Source organism: Ammospiza nelsoni, chromosome 5, assembly GCF_027579445.1.
Source record: "Ammospiza nelsoni isolate bAmmNel1 chromosome 5, bAmmNel1.pri, whole genome shotgun sequence".
NCBI lineage: Eukaryota > Metazoa > Chordata > Aves > Passeriformes > Passerellidae > Ammospiza > Ammospiza nelsoni.
Window position 1 is genome coordinate 31,539,025 of NC_080637.1, and position 17,929 is coordinate 31,556,953.

Sequence of the window (17,929 nt, forward strand, 5' to 3'; positions counted from 1 at the left end):
CAGGAGGGAAAACTTCTGCCAGCATAGCTGCCCTTTGAGGCAAAGTAGAAATATATTATATTACACCCTTTAATCAGTTTGAGTTGTATCTCCTTCTTGTCTATAAACAAAACTACTTTTTCAATATTTTTATTGAATATTTTAGCTGAATATTTTTATCACTATGCTTGTCTGTTTTAGTAATACATACCTAAGTACAGCTGCAATTTTCCCACTACAGCATATACCTACACTTACTGCTTACTTGTTTTAAATGCCTCTCTTAATCAGGGTCCAAATCCAGATGAAAATCTGAGTGAACCTCCAACAAATATAGTACATATTTAGCAACTTATATATCAGTACATAAATCATAAACTTTCAAGCTGGAGAACATCTTGCATTTTCTTACAGGTGAGAAACAAGTATTTTTTGCTTAACATTATAATTGTGCAATGACAAGGATTGCTAAGTTAAAAGTAAGAGGTACAGGCTTTCAAAACATGCATACCATTAAAAATTATGATGCTCTTAAAAGCAATACTGCTATTGCATTCAAGCTCATTATCCTTTTCACTTTTATTTTGCAATGTCCTCACAGCATCCTTTCCCCTCTGAAAAACACCCTTTAGTTTCTAATACTCAGTCTCATGTATGCACTCAGTTCCACTGAATTAGGCTCACGTACATTATCTGATCTGACTAGAAAAAAGATTTTGTACTCCAAAAAATACACTTCCTCACAAATAATTTGTAAAAGACAAAGAAATGGAATTAGTATAAGCATCTAAAGTGATCTGATCAAAAGAGGAAAATTACCATCATATATTAATGAGTTGAACATATTTGGTCTTCATGAGCTACTGCAGCATTTAAAAAAAGTAAGAATGTTAGTGGCTAAGTTTATACTTCTTTATTTAAGGCAGAAAGTGATATTCAAATAATCGCAGCAAAACTCTGCCCTGACAGAGTAGCCTTAAATGTTACTTCTAAGGTATTGTATTCTCTTATTTTGTGTATGATTATCTATGCATTCATACAGATGCATTTAAATACAAGATAGTGAGGACAACTGAAGGGAAATCAAGGAACCAGGGGAAACCTAAAGTACCAGTTTTGTGATGAAGAAGCTGTAAGTCATTTGTGGAGTAGTTTTTCCTTACCTTGGACTTTGTATGCTGGCATGTTTTTGAGCTATAGAGCTGTAGGAGCAAGGAGAGGTAAGACAGCTGGGTGAGGCTGGGGGATTAGGGAGGAAGAGTGAGAAGGAAACCTCTGATATTTCTCTTTAACCTCTGTGTTTGTGACTTATGCACAGGTGGTTTTTTGACCCATCAGTGTGTCTGGCTCATTTGAAAGGGTGCTGTGAAGCAACCAGAAAGCTGGGATGTTGGGCAATGTGATGTGCAACAAACCTTTCAGATTTGTATTTCCTTCATACCTAACACACTCAAACTTGTGTACTGGCACACCCTATGGCATGTCTAATTACTCAAGAGCTTGTGTATCTGCAGTTATCCAAGCCAACAAAAGTTCAGGCTGTGTTATAATGTTTTTCAAATAATTCACAGAGAGTAGTTTTTAAATTAGCATTGCTTTTGTTTTTTTTTTCTGCAAAGGGATCTTTTATGGAATTCTTGGACCTATTGAAAAAGATTTGGCAGTATCTTGGGCAAACAGGTAGGTTTTTTTTGTTAAATTTTGAAAAGTCCCTGATGCATATTTGGTATCTACACCATCAGAGACAGCCTGTTTTGTTGCCTGAATCAAATATATTCTGCTGCCTCTATTTCACATTTGGAAGAAGTTGTATTTCATACCAGGTACTTTTATAGAACTGTAAAATGCCACATATTCAGATATTATGAAATACAATCTCAAAAAATGTCACAGAAATATGAGACAAAGTGTTTATGCATTATAAAAATTGATAGCAATTTAATCAGTGCAGTCACAAATTGGCTCTAAAAATTATCCCTACAATTCTGTGGATCTGGGCAAGTGTCCAGCCTTTACATAAGGTAAGCTGTCCTCTGTATTGTTCTGTAAAGCATTGAACATTTTTCAAGTTTTAATTTAGTGGTTTATCCAGTGACTTAATTGAGTAATTGTCAATTAAAATTGCACATATGAAATCTGTCACTATTTTGCTTAATATGGCAGTGATTTTCTATCTTGCACTTTCTTGCATAAGGCTTGACTTGAAGATTTACTTTCAAAAAGATAGTTGTCTGTGGTATGCAAAGCACAAGCTAGTTTGTCTGCACCTTCCATAAATTGGCTTCTATGAAGCCATGACAACCACAAAAATATTTGTGATCCAGCAGTCCTGAGTTGCACGTTTTACAAACATAGAGACAAAATTTGGGTCTTGCAGCACATGCTTTTCAGAGTTGCAATACTCAGCTAAACTGGACATATTTTTCTCAACAGTACAGAAAAGATTGCAGAATTTCAGATTTCAACATCATGCTATTAAGCTGTGGATCAGCTTCAAAGAAGTTGGAAGATCATTTTTAGAATCTAGAGCATACATTTTTCACTTTCTTATTTTGTAAGAGCTAAATAAGCCAACAGGATAACTCTTGTCCTACCTCCCCCAACATACTTAAGATTTAGAAATACTGAAATGGAAGAAGAGACTGGGTCATTGTTTTCAGTCCACTGCAATACAAAAAAGTTGTATTACAACTTTATATATAGGGCTGGATTCATCCAAGCACAGACTTCAGTAGGATATGCATCTATAATTGAACAATTTTCCAGATGTACTTTAAATAATGGAGAGATATAGGCCCTTGTAGGCCACATTTCATTTTGTTATAGCTTACATGTCTAAAACAGGTCAGGGAGGGATATCCCAGAACTTTGTTTCTGCCCACTGATTTTAAGTGAAACCTACATATCCAGATCACATGCAGATGTCAGCATTCTTAATGTCAAAATATTGTTGTGATGGATTGCTCCTTAAATGAGAAAACATCAAATTATGTGTAAGTCAAAGAATATCTTGCAGACCTGTATCACAAGCTTAAATCTTCTCTAAAATGTGTAAATCTTGAGCATATACTAGTTGGAGAAAAGAAGATTATCACTCAGTACCTTAGGTTTTGCGTGGAGTTATAAAAAAAGGTAAAAATTCACACCAAAAGAAAACTATTTGTGACCAAACTTCCATTATTAGAACAAGCTGCTTTATAGCTTTAGGTTTTATTGCCACTGATAATTTAGGGCATTCTTTCAAGAAGGCTTGGTTTGGGACAGAAGGAAAAATTGTGCTGCAGTATAAATGGAGGCACTCAAGCATATGCAGCAAAGATTATTTCTTTTCATGTGTCTGTTACTAAAAAGTAGTAGTAAAGCAGATGTTAGGGTGTAGAATACCTGAGCTGAAGTTCACATCAGCAGCCAGACTAAATGGTTATGATGAGTTTACTTCAATTTTAACAGTTTAATCTGAAGATCCCAAAAGAAATTCTCCTTTTGGTGTCTGGCTCTCTTCCAGGGAGGAATAGTTACATTTAATATGTGCCTATGAGTGAAGGGGCAGCAAGGTGCAAAAACTGAGCCAGCTCTAAGCACCCTTCTCAGAGGAACTCTTGAGTAGCTGGATCTGTATTAGATGTAAAATTCCACTGGCATTACTATTCACAAAATGCGCTGCTGGATACAGTCTTGTATGGTGAGTTGTGTAATAGCCCTCTTGATACTGATATGTTTTTATACAGAAATGGCCCAAGACTGTATTAACTTTTGTTTTTGTCAAGTTCAAGCTGACAGTGGACTGCAGGCCAGCTGTCTGCCACTGGCATGCCCATGGCAATTAGCTCTGTAACTTAGAAGTACACTTTAGTGATAGTTCTGACCTTCTGCCTCGTGCTCAGTTCCCTGAATTTAAAAAGCTCAACCGCAGGATTGGCACAGATTTTAGTCCTTATTGCTGTCTGAAGTCATTGGACAAAAGGCAGCTCTGGTCCCCCATGGTGATGCCAAGTTGGTGCTGTGCTGTGCTTGCTCATGTGGCCTTTGTGGTCAGCATCCCTGGAGACACTGCCGTGGTGCCTGCTGTTGGTCCATCTTCCCGTGGCTGCTTCTCACGGGTGCAGAAATCTTGGGGCCAGCGGTGATTTTCTCTTCCCCTGCCTGGGGAGGGACGAGGATCCTGTGGAAGGAAGGGCCTGTGGGCACAGTGGGAGAGAGCAGCTTTGCTGACACAAGTGAGCAGCTGTACCCAGGACTAAATACAAGCTGTCAAAATGTAACAGAAGGTGTCCAGCAGTAACAATGCCTCCTTTCCTACTTCACTCCAATTATAGGAAATGTGGTATTGTTGTCACTGCAGGGTCTTTGTCAGAGTTCAGTAACCCATGTTTACTTCCTTTGTTATCCTCTTCTTGTGTGCTGGTGTCAGCAAACACATTCCCTTCCTGCTGTTGTCCTCAGTGATGAGATGAACAGCCCTTGCAAGTATCCTCCTCACAGTTTGGCATCAGAGGCTCACCTATCAATGCCATGTGTTATCTCCAGTATGTTTCATTCTTCCCAAAAGAACTGTTTCAGATTCAAATTAAAGTTTTGACAATACAGAGATCAATTAAATGATAATATTTTCTCATTAATAGGCTGGCCTTTTTCTTTAAGCAAGTCTCCTATTGGGTTAGCTTTCAGTAATTCTAGACCTTGTTTTATTTTTCATGTGAGATTGCCACACATCCTAGAAATTCAGATTGTCATTAGTGTCATTATTTTCATATAGATTAAGAAATTTATTCTGAGAATTGCTTCTTGCTTATGAGCATTTGAAGTTGGGGTAGTGAAAGTAACAGCAGTTTGCCCATAAAATCTGTCCCAGAGGCAGCCAGAAATTCCCAAATAAAGCACTTCTAAGGGCTTTGAGGTTTTAATATCTGTTGCTTAGTGAATATCTAGGACAAGAAAAAGCTTTAATTTTTTTCCAGCCTGAGTCATCACATTGTTTTTCTGTTTCTTTTGGCCAGGCTGTTTCATCCTTTCCAGCATTTTTTGGGTCAAGGCAAGTGTGAGACTGATAGAAAATAACAGTTGTGAGGACATGCACACCTTGTTGCCTGGTTTTCCAGCAATATAGTTTACAACATTTTTGCATTTACAAAGAAAAGGCTTTTGATGTGAACTTTGAAAAACATTTTGCTCAGAGTTTTTATGTGAAGGTAGGATCTGGTCTTAGGTACAACCTATCTTGTAATGTATATATTCTATCATCAGTTCTATAGATGATTCCATTTTATTCCTATACAAAAATAGTGAGTTTTTTTTAAATTTAAGAAATAATGAAAAATAATTTTTGGAGCTCTAGAGGAAATTCTGCATTATCTCCAGCAAAACACAGCTTTTTAAATATTGTCATGGCTAATACTGCTTATTAATACAAAGTTTCTAATTACTGTATAAAGCCTTATGCAGTATTTTATACTTTTACTGTTAATTGAGCAGTCTAAAAACATCTAAGTTAATTGCACACTTAATGTTAATTGCTGGAAAATTTTGTCCAAATGAGAAAAAATTGGATTTTTGCAGCATGATAGTTGCATTAAGTGCCTCTAATTTTCCTTTTAAGCTTTTACTGATGATCTTTCAAGCATTTTTATTACACTTTTTATTCATTAAACAAAATAATATTAATGTGATCTTAGTGTATGTTATAAAAGGCAATTTCCCAACCAGCCTCACCATATATTGCTGAACTCCTAGAGCATTAGACACAAACTATGTTAAGATGCCCCCAGACATTAGCACTCATTTAAAAGGCTACATATAACACCTAAATAGAATTTTGAAACTGAACAGAGTTGTTAAGGGGAAATCCTTCATGTCAGACAAAGAAGCTGTGAAGGAAACCCTAAACAGGTGATGGAATGTTAGTAAACCAAGGGTATCCTTCTGAGGGATTGTGTTCTGATTGTTGAGCTTCAGCATAACCTCTTGCGCCTCAGTAATTTGAGATGTTTGTTGGTTTGGCCATTGGTCACACAAAATAAACTGTCCAAACATCATGTGTGATAATCAGCCAATCAGATCTCCAAAGAGTCTTTAAATGTTCAAACTGAACAAAGGCTCTGTATCTCAAGTTCCGATTATTGTCTTGGACAGCAGCTCTCTGCCAGGTAAGGTGCTGTTTTTCTATTTCCTTTTAGCTTTATTTAGTAGCAATAGGTAGTTTCAGATTACTGTGGTAATCCATGCAAAACTAATTGAGTAATTAAATGCAAGGCAAGTCAGCACACCAGCACGTGTTGCGCAGGATTTGCTGTTGGCTTTTTAATCATTATCTAACATGTATTGACAAAACAGTGTGAAGCATTTCAAAGAAAAAATATTCTTATACTCTGTCCACTCCTGGAAGATTATAAGAAGGAGATAGACAACTGAATGCTGTATTCTGACAATTCCCAGTATAACCAAAATCTATGGATTTGATGGACATATTTGTTCATATAGGTTGCCAAAATTTCTGAGAAAATAAGGACTTCAAAGATGAGTTTCTAAAGAGAAAGTTAAAATAAGGGGAAGCATCAGTGTAGCTTAGGTCAGATAGGGATAATTAATGTCATGTGTTTTAAAGTAACACCTAGTTTATCAATGCAACATCAGTTTTACTTACAAGACAAGTCTTCATTATAAACATCTTATTTTCATAAGGATTTGGGAGGGGAGCAATAACATAATCCCCCTGCATGGAACCAAGCATTGGAATGAAGGTTATTCATCCTCGCTGAGCACTCAGACAGACAGTTCTTCTCCAACACCAGAGATTTTTATAATAAAGGTTGAGGTGTTGCTTTAAAGCAAACAATGTGGGGGTGTATTTTACTGATACAAGTAACTCCGTTTCAGTCTTTTGCAATGTCAGAACTGAGTGTTGTATGCCTCATTTCATATATAGGTGCTTGCAAATTATTAGATTCCTTAGAATCAAGTGCAGAAGTAATTTTCAATTAGTTTTTTTTTTCATTATAACAACTCTAAAATCTCCCACCAACCTAAACAGTTCTGCAAATAGTCCGCGAGCTTTAGAATGGCTGATTATACATAATTTTGAAGAAAAATTTGCTGAGTTTATTTCATGGAGTTAACCTGGTGATTTTGGGGGCTGTTTTTTGTCATCCTGGTTATCAAAGCTTAAAGTCTAAATCTTTGTTTACTGAGCTTAAAACTGAGATTAAAGCTGTCTTTGATTTCACCAGGGTAGGCTGGTGGCTTAGAGACTTGACTTTTGGCTGTCATCTTCACAACCCTTCTGATGTCAGAAGCTTTGTAGGGGCTTATCACACACTAAGGCTGTGGACTTCAGTGGGTCAAATTCTAAAAAAGAAAAAAGATAAAACTCCTCAATGGAGTCCCCAAGCACTTTCAATGGATATTTTATACCTTGCTTTATATTTTTTCATTTGTGTTTGTTTATGATATAATTCTCAATAAATCTACATGAAATATTATTCATAAAATGTTTCTAAAAATCAGTTGGGAGATCGAAAAAGAAGTAATATGTGGTAAAAACAAAAGATTTCAGTGTATATTCTCAAAGTCCCACTCTCATGTAGTACTGATGTACTGTAGCTCTCCAGCACTAAAAATATTGCCTTGACTGTTAGCAAAACCAGGAGATAACAGAAAGGTATTCCTACAGGGTAATAGTAGAGAGGTCCCCAAGTCCTTGTGTAAAGGAGTCATGCTTGAAAAAATGACTTTTCATGATGCTGCATGCAACCTTAGTGAAGTTTCAGTGTAAAGAAAATTCCTTTTGCTTTAACTTTCCTCCTGAAAACCTGGGGTTTTGCAGATTTCCACACAAAATTTATTTACAACTCCCTGTCCCGTTAAACAGCTACAAGAAGGAAAGAAATTGAGTGGGGGGGAAAAATCCAAATCAGCCTGTCTCTTCTCCCCAGAGTCCCAGAGAAAAGGAAGCACTGTGCTTGACCCATGTAACAGAGGAAAGCGGGAGAGTAAAAGATGTGTGCAGTGCAGTTACAGGCATAAAACAATCACTGCCTGATGTTTAAACATTGCTTTATGGTGTTTCCACCGAGATATCCCATTAGTATGTGATGATAATGAATCATGGTTGTACTTCACTGAGAGCTCTTGCCATGACTGCATACTTTTCTGATTTTTTTTCTTCCCATGGAATGCACATGGAAACAAGGGAGAGAAATTATTTGAAGAACATAGCCAGAATGGAAGCTGTGAAATTACAATGCTGCTTAGAAATGGACAAACTTTTCAGCACATTTTTATTTTGTTTTGTCAATATTATTTTATTCAAGGTAGAAGTGCAGATTTAAATATAGTCATGTGGAGAATGTGAAAGAATTCATTTAAAAATGTCCCTGGTCAGGGCAGTGCATATGTGTTGACAAAAGTATGTGGGGGGTTTATTACTTTTTTTTTTCACTTCTGTAGACATAGCTTGTCTACAGCAACTAATTTAAGAAAGAATATTTTCACTTAAAGAGAGGGATTGAAACAAGACAAGTGCTGCTTTTCTGGTAAGGATCTCCAAATCTAAACGGCATCTCAGTTCAGCTGGAAATGTTTGTCCCAGATCTAACTCCTCCACGCTCAGAGGGTAACTCTTAAGAGTAGGGAGAAGTGCCATCTAGTGATTTGCAGCAAAAACTGATGGAATCAATTTTTAGGAGAGACAAATGGAAGTGGTCATCAACCACAGATAAAATTGCCATCTGTGATGTTTGGTTCTAAAGATTCTTAAAACTGACAAAACTGTCCACTAGCTCCATCTTCAGATATCCATTTAAATTTTTATTCTTTCATTATAGTACAGCAAATTAATATTATATGTTTAGCAAGAGTAGATCATAACTAATGCATTGCAGTAATCACAAAAATGTCAGTGTATATGATGTCTGCTGATACAAAAACTATATATACTGCATGCACCAATTATATGAATTATGGAAATTATGGAAATTATGGAAGTATACTTTTATTTGTCCTTCAAATAATTCAAATTATTTTAATAATAATTTAAAAATATTTGACAGTTGATAAGCTGTTGGTATTCTGTAGATCTCAAATTTAAGGGTGGAGAGACCACAAAAAAGGAAAAGGGTTGGCTCTGAGGTTGCAGAAAAGGAGAAAACATTAAACTAGCAGTATTTAATTCAGCAAGTTCAACTTATTTCTCTGAGTAGAACTATATTGATGTTCTGATTTGTGGTGAGGACAAATTAGTGGCTTAGAGAGTGAGTTAAACTCAATTCTAGCTTGCTGCATTGTTTAAGCTTCATATTTGTAAACATTTAGACTGAATATTAATTTTATTAGTGTGAGTACTCATAGTATCAGGGACTTTCTTTTGTAGAGCATATTATGCAAAGTTATGTCTCTTTTTCATCAAAACCCTCTTTAAAGCTCAGCACAGTGAAATATACTGCTGTGGGGTCTAGGAAGAATATGCTCAAGTACTAGAATGCTGTGTATAAGTATTCACAAGAATTGCTCCCTTAGTTTGAATACTGAAATACTTGTTGAGAATGAGGAAGAAACTGTAAAACATTGATGATTGTTCTTAGGCAGATATTCTTTGAAGTCAGGAGGCATTTCAAAATGTCAGACTGTGTATGTCTTTCTGTGAACTGATATTTTAGTTTAAAAGAAGGGAAATACATAATACAGAAATGGTATTTAATGAATATTAGACCATACCCATTTTACTAATTTGAAATTTGTGTGCTTAAAAAGCATTTACTACAGAGTTGAGTTTATACACCACTGTTAATATGTTATAATTTTTACTTGAAAGCCTTTTGAAAAGAAAAAAGGAAAAAATTATGCTATTGAGCACTTATGTGAATGTATAGAATTGTACAGGCACTGTTTGCATAGAAATTCTAATAATCTGCGAAGTATGAAATCAAGGTGTCTTGTTGTACCCTGTGAACTTGTATCACTTTGTACAGAGTGCCACACTTGATAATGCAAAAAAGCAATATTTCTCAACCAAATCCTATTTTGTAATCCCCTTTAACCTGCTTTTCCATTAATTTATATTAGTGTCTCATAAGTTAACCACTGGTTTGAATGTAGCACTACAAATGAATACTGTCTTTTATGGTATAGATAACCTTATCCACAACAATAGCTCTATTTTTAGGAGATGATATGGTAATTCTTTACATGAACACACAATGACTAGTTGGGTCAGGGTGAGTTTGCATAATGGAATGAGCTCCCTACAGTTGTTTCCAGACACTTTGATAATGAGAAGTGGCATGAATGTTTAATTTATTAATTTCTTTCCACTCAGAAGGACAGAATGAACTGGTTTCTTAATTTCTGTTTCTCTAAGTTTTCAAATGAGTTTAACTTTTTTGTTTTTAAGTAATATTTAATTTCGAACATCAAAAAAAAATTAAATTCTTGGTGTTAAGAGAATGAATGAAAGATAAATTAATTACCTTGTAAATTGCAATGACAACAGTCTGATTTTAATGCAGCTTAACTATTTTAGAAGTCAATTGGTGGTCAAAACTAATGTTACCATGAAGCAGAATGAGCAAAAGCAATAATCCTCGTAGTGACTGCAACTGATTGTGACCTTTTTGCATCTATCATGTTATTAGAAAATTAAATAATTTTCTTCTTCAAGGCCAAAAGATTTTAAGCTGTCAGCAGTTACATCAAGTTCTGCTCATAAAACCTGTCGCCTTAAAGCAAACACACAAGAAGAATTAAAAGAGCTGACTAATTAATTCTCAACACAAATAACAGATCTGTACTATAAATGCCTGAACTGTTTAAGGAGTTGCTAGACAATTTAAGAAGTTCTTTAAATTCTAGGACTTGACTGTGGCTTAAAGCCAGGCCTCCTTTGGAAGACCGGTGCTGCATTAGAATTAGAGTTCCTTCTGGACAGCATGTGCTGCAACAGGAAGTCTACCAACCTGTGAGATGGAGCAGCATATTCCCATCTGTTGCTGGCCAGCTGTCCTGTACATACCCCTCCTTTTCATGAGATCAGCCTGACAGCAGTAGTTATGCTCTTGAGCCATCATGTAGCTGAGCTGCAAGCATGAATCACAAGGGGTAGGTGCACTTCACAGTCACTTTCCTGTCTAAAATTCAGTCCTTGGGTGTGTTGGGCTTTCTAGCTTTGACCCAGAAAAATATTTAGTGTGTCTTTGTGTCACTGAATCATTGAGGAGTTTTTCCTCGAGAGAAGAATAAAGACCTTGTTAGGACTTCATAATGAGATTGTTTTTTGGGGTTTGTTGTTTTGGGGAATATTGTTGAAAGAAATCAGCACTTTGTTGGTAGCGATTCATTTACAATGCTTGGTAGTTAACCAACTGTTTTATATTTCATCGAATATACTATTGCTTTGTGTCAAGAGACATCACTGTCTCTAAGGACTTACTCCCACATTTGCAAATAATACTCTCCCTTTTTCAAAATGGTTAATTTTGCAATACAATCAGGAAATGCTCTGACGGTGACTGCAAAAGGGCAATTCACAGTGACTTCTGAAATGTAGACCTGTGGGAGCAGGATAAAATACCATGAAAACACCCTTTTAATGTTTGTTTTGAGAGAAAGGAATGTTGATGTGGTTGTTAGGATTATTTGAGGAGTTGGATTTCTAAGGAAAGGGTAATAGTTTTTTGTTTGTTTCCCCCCTGCTCCCACCCCCATTAGGTTTTAGGCAAGGTTCAAAGTTTATTTAGGAAGTATAATGAAATATAATTCAATCTTCATAGTTTTGCCAAAAACCATGCATCATTAAAGAATTTACTTTATCATTTATTTGAGTAGGTCATCATGCTTGTACTGTGGGAAATAGCACATAGTTGTCACCTACTATCCTTCTCTACATCATTGTGTTTTTACTATGTCACGGACACTGAGCAGCAAGAGTATGTGACTGATATCATTACATCATCTTTAGATTGAGTGTGAGGAGCTTTTTCATGTATTTCACTTTATTCTGGGTCTCTATTTGTGGTGGCTGTATCAAGTGTTTATTCATTTTTCCACCCTCCCTCGCTGCTGTCAGATTCGTTAAAGCTGAAGCGCTTTCCCTGGTTCACGGTAAATGCCAGGTATTTGTGAAAGAGGAGTGTGAGAGAAATGTGACTGCAATATGTGATATTGCAAAAGAACCTGATACTCATTAGATAACATAGTGGGTTTGGCTTGTGTGTTTGCTTTGCAGCGTGCACTTCCTTGAGAAGGCAGAGGTGGAGACCTGCTGGTGCAGCCTGGGTGCCTGGGTTTGTGGTAGAAGGGGAACCCCTGGCAGGCTGTGCACTTCTAGAACTTAGGAGGTAACTCATGTCTCTGCTGCTGGCTAGGCCTTGAATGAAAGCATCTGAATTTGGGCACCAGAAAAAGAGAAACGTAATCTAAACTCAAAATGGCAGGTTCATATAGCTTCAGTCTGAGGTCACTGTAGCTTCAGCTGAGTGCCTGATGGTGGTGTGCCACTCAAGCAGTATGTGCTGGGTGCTTTAGGTCAAGAGAAGGAGGCAGAAAAGCAAAACTAGGACATTTGATCTGGGAAAGAAAGCCTTTGCGAGCCCCTTAGGATTGGCTCTTTTGCTCAAAGGGAGTGATGGCAGACACGAAGTCAGGTGGAATCTTGAAACATGCAGTTGAAAGGCAAAAGAACTGAGGAGGTAATTGGTACGAATTATGTGATGTATATCATGAAGAAGGCTCCATGAGAAGCAGCCAAAAATCCCTTCCTATTGGTTTTTTCTGGATTAGGACAAAGGGATGGGACTATAAGATTAAAAAAAATCTTTTTTTGGTGCATGGTTAGCCAAGTTTAGCTATTTCAATGCAGAAATCCTTAAGCTGCAAGAGAGAAAGCCATCATCCTTCTCCCTGTTGCTAAAAGCACTCATCTTAAGGCTAAAAGTCAACTTGAAAAATTTTATTTTTTCGGGACAAAATTGCACCTTATGCAAATCAGAAGAATAAGCATAGTATGAGGAAGAAGGAATTTTTCATTTCATCCACCTTCATGCCCACCAAAGAAGTACTTTAAGATATTGAGTAGAGAAATAAAGAAAATGGAAAGAAGAAATTCCCATCTGATGGAATTGGGAATCTTTAAAGAGTATTTTAACCAAACATGGCATTACAGACCCTTTAAATCACTAATGACAAGTAGACCATTGCTGTACTAAAATAGGGATATAATAAAACAACTGTTTTGGGCTGTCTGGGCTTTTGGATGTCTCCTTCTGTAAGTTAAATGGCTTGAAATCTTTATTTAATATTTTATCTCTTACTTATGAGGAAAACTTTCCATAATGTATGAAAATATTGAAGTTAATTACAGTCTATTAAAAAAATGTTGTGGGATGCATTGCAAACTTCACATAAAACAGGTTGTTTTCTGTCCCTTGATAAGTATTTTATTTGTTCAAAACTATCCCATGATATTAATTTTTAAGTTGGCAAGAATGATGTAGATCAATAGTGTGTACTAACATCTGGCCACATAGTGCAGCTGAATTAGTTGTGTGATAGAAGTAAAAGAAAATGGCTTGCAGATATACATAATTTTAGGCTGAAGTGCCCAGTATTCTTGTGTAATGCTGATTAAACAGACTGACAAAGCAGAAACATTTTATATATGGGAGAATACCATTAGTTCCAAAATAAAATTACTGTAATTTAAGCAGTTGATGCAAACGGAGGAAAAATGTGCTGCTCGCCCTGTGTGCAATCAAATCATGCTGTAAGGCTCATATTTGGCAGGTACTGTAGGATTGAAAGAGAAGATTTGAAGAGAAATTACAAGTCCTTTCCAAATAGAAGCATTATACATACCACAGTGAAACAGAACAATGACAGAAATGCAGCTTCATTAGTTATTGCATCTATATCTGATGAGGCAACAAATCACTTCTAAAACCTGAAGTAAGAGTTCATATCTGTCCTTGGGGAACATCTAATTTTGAGCAGGTTGCTGAAGGGCAATTCAGGCTTAAGTTCACAGAAAAGTTGGTATACATTAATTTTGTTATGTTACATGGGAAATGTAGTTTTTTAGCTACATATAAAGTCCTCATTCTTCTTTCCCTGCTACCCATAACATTTAAGAAGTTGAAAATATTTTTCTGTATGAATAACTATCCTTATATGTGTATCCTGATGGCCCCATATAGTGGGGCATCACACAAAAAACATTGCTGATGAATCTGAGGGTAATTTTAAACTAGTGAGCTAGATTTTGGTTTGTGAGATACCTCATTGTGGTATCTCAAAATGCCAGGCAAGAGAGAGCTGTTTTTTCACATGAAGGCTTACTTCTAATACTTCCTTATTTCTTAAGAGGACAGTGTCTGAACTTGCTTTGAAAGCACTGCTTTCTTTTTTCATGGTGAGTACTATTATTTCTGAAGTGTGTTTGACTCTATAATGAACTGGAAGGAGGATTTTTCTTAACCTGTAGGCTAATTTAGAAGTGCCTAGGTACCGGCACTTAGCCACTTGTTAATCTTTTCTTTTGCTGTACAGTATGAGCAGTACAAACGCGATTCTGCCTGTTCAGAACTGAAAAGATATGTCCAGCATTGGAAGTGCTAGATTTCTATAGACAGTATTTTTGGGAGGAGATGTCAGGAAGAAATGTTGAAAGCATTACAAGTTATAAAAGTTATTTGCATTACATTAATATTGCCACAAAGCTACCTGTTGTTACATCATACATTTCTTAAAAAAATTTTTGTACATATTTTTATCTTTTTGTCTCCTGTTCTTTATTGATTTATTTTCACCGTGATTTCTCTTGCATCAAATTTCCTCATCTCTGTATTAAAAATCAGAAATACCTTACCTGTTTAAACAGTTATTAGGATAAAATTTATTTTGGAAATCTCAAGGGCATATATAACTTTTTTCAGTTTTTGATCATCTCAGCATATTTATGAATAGACCACCAACTTTTTTTCTTACCTATGCCTTGTAAGTGTGGATGAAGTCCATTAAGGATAATGAACTGATGCTATAATGATATAATAATCAAATGTCACTACATCCTTTGAGCCTCAAGCTTGCTTTACAAATTTCTCATTTCAGCATTTACCATGATATGCAGACCTGTTAATAAAAACAATTTCATTGTAGAATTATTGTAATCTATATAATAACAAGCAGTCATGAAAGTAATTAAAAGAATAGCTACTGCTATTCTTTTAGCCCAGATTCAGGGAAGCAGTTATTTACTGTGACTTTCCTTTCAACTTTTGTCACATGTGGTTTTCACAAGGTTTCTTTTATTACCCTGTGCAGTTGCCACAATAACAACATGTCTGTTGTTGGAAACCTCAGGCTGTATTTGTCCCAGGCATACCATGCAAGTAGGAAAATTGTTCTTAAGCCGTGCTGTAGTACAGCATACCTTGCTTCATTTGTCTGGATTCAGGCAACTGAGGGTGGTTCAGCATGTTTCCTGTTGGTATAAAATTTACTTCCACACCATTTTTGATGGATCATTAATTATTCTTTTCAGGTACCAGCAAACAATTTTGTACCTGAAGTCCTGCAGCAGGTTTTGCAGGATGTAGAGTTATTGCTGGGCTTATGTGGAACAGAACTAAAGTCCGGTTTTGATTTGCTTTTATACCTTTTAACATAATTTTCAATGTTTCTCACTGTACTTTATTTTCCTTTTTGCTCATGTTTCAAAAAAATACTACATACCATCCTTAAATTACTTCATGTCATGCTAAAATTGGTTTTGGTAAATATAAAATAATGGGTACATATAAAATAATGTGTTGGATAGTAAATACTTTGATCCTATTCTTCATTTGCATTATCAAGGTTAAGTTTCATATATATATGCTTAAAATGAAAATTTCAGTTTTAAATTTGGAAAGTGAAATGAGCATCATTGCTACTTAATGACTTCTGATTTAAGAGAAAATTTTGAAATACTTGTTCAGTGTCTTGCATACATGGAATCATGTTTCTATTACTTTACATCCTTATTATACCATGTTGCTTTGCAGAATGTGTTTTCTACAGTTTCTGAAAATAAGTCTTTACTTTGGCATGACATGAGTTGACCACTGAGAAATTTGGATTCATTAAATAACTAGTTGATTTAAAAAATAATTTCTGAGTCCTCATTGAAACCTAAACAGTTGTAAGATACTCTTTCTAGAGAAGCTTCTTTTAGCATTTGCATGCACAGATGAGACAGACATGCATCAAACAGCGAATGAAGCTGGAGAATTCTTTCAACAGGTTTTAAAATAATATTGATTTTTTTTGTTTACCTACTTAATTCAATTTTTATTTCCAATTACTTTGTCATCAACATTAATGTTTCATATAACTTTTTTCTCAGACATACTGGCGAAAAATCCACCGCCCAAGTTTCATATAGGTTTAATTGTTGGACACTGCTATTAAAAGAATCTGAAGAAAAGCATGTGAAAAGTTTTACATAAATTTTTTGGTTGGTTTGCTACCCTCTTTGTCCCCCTGCCCTATATTTAAGACTTCTGAAATTAAGGGAAGGACAAAAGGTTTATGGTAGATATTTCTGTCCTCTGGTCCTAGTTATTAACTCGTTTTGATATTTTTCTCTAATTTGGTTCAGGATCTGATTGTTCAAGGTAAAAAACAGCTTTGCTGCTATGCTTTCTTCATTATAGCTGTGGCTGTGCTCATACTATGTTGGCCAGCAGTGTTTTGGAGAGGCCCATGCATCTGTATTTCTAGCAAGAAATAACAAATCTGATAACTGTAAAGAAGGAACTGGGTATATGCTGGATTCCGGGAAATGAATTAAAGAGTAAGAAAACTGTTACAGAGAATAAAAATTACCTAAATCTAGTGTTTCACCACTTGAAGAAGAAAGTATCAACTAACAAATATCCCTGAAATTCTGTGTTTATTAAGTTTTCCAAATAAAACCCAGTAGTTTTGCCCAGTTGGCTATATTGTTTCCTATATCTGTTGAATGATTTCACAGTTGAAAGCTTTCTGGCGTGGCAGTTCTTCTCCAGAAATGGCATGTTGTTCTGTGCTGGTCAGCTGAGGTGAGAATGGCTATTGGAAAAAGCGCTTCAGGGTGCCAGCAAGCCACAAATAGTTCTCTAAAATACCTGTGACTGTGCCATAGAGTAGAAAAGAAAGATGCCTTTAATTTTGTGTGAAAGCACAGGATTTGTATCTGGCTTGACCAGAAAAGGACAGAAGGAAAAATGACAGCTGAACACCACAGAATATGCAAACCATGCTGGGAGGGGAGAGTCGAGTGCTTCTTTTCTAAGTGCATAAGGTTATACATGTTGCTGAGCCTGCCCACATTTTCTTGCATAATCCTTTCCACCTCCTTGCATGACTTAACTCAGAATATAGTACAGGCAGGGTCAATGAGGGTGAACCAAAAGCTCTGGTCATGAGACTAAAAGGTGACCTTGTTATGCTGTGGTGCCAAATCTCAGCTGAGGCCTCCTGAGAGATCCTTGAGTTGAGTTCAGCACAAATACTAAAATATTGGAGAAATAGGAGACTGTTTAAATAAGATCAATGTGATGAAGAAACCAAATCTTCAAAAAATGTTATGTATGCAATGCTAATCTCTCAGAATGCTTTCCTGTTTTTTCATGGTAATTTTTTTTTTTTTAAATGAGTAACTTCTACTTTGGCACCGAAAAATACTAATCTGCTCCTCTTTCTCTGTGTGTGTCTTTTAAGGAAGGATTTGCTCATGCTGCAAGATGCAAACAGGCAATAGTTTGATAAGTGCTCAATATGTGGACTTTGCATGTATAGTTTCAGCTAAGTGATGTGTAACACCAAAGCCAGCATTGATTTCAATTTTTCCAGTAAATCAGGAGATTTCAGGATGATTACTAGACTTTTTTACAGATTGATTCTTTCATTTGCAATATATAAAAAGAAAGGATTTTTGCTACAT

General features: G+C 35.9%; 1 protein-coding gene across 3 annotated transcripts in view; it reads left to right on the plus strand.

Moving 5' to 3' along the window:
- SLC16A7 (solute carrier family 16 member 7) overlaps window positions 1-17,929 on the plus strand; it is an 80,336-nt gene that overhangs the window by 10,509 nt on the left and 51,898 nt on the right. The window contains exon 2 of one of the 3 annotated variants that reach the window (XM_059471966.1): window positions 1,599-1,659. The exons of 1 other annotated variant lie outside the window; for it this stretch is intronic. The gene's annotated coding sequence lies outside the window, so the exon portion shown is untranslated. Of the gene's footprint in view, window positions 1-1,598; window positions 1,660-6,087; window positions 6,123-17,929 lie in introns of those variants that run through there. One more of the 3 variants, XM_059471969.1, reaches the window with a different exon arrangement.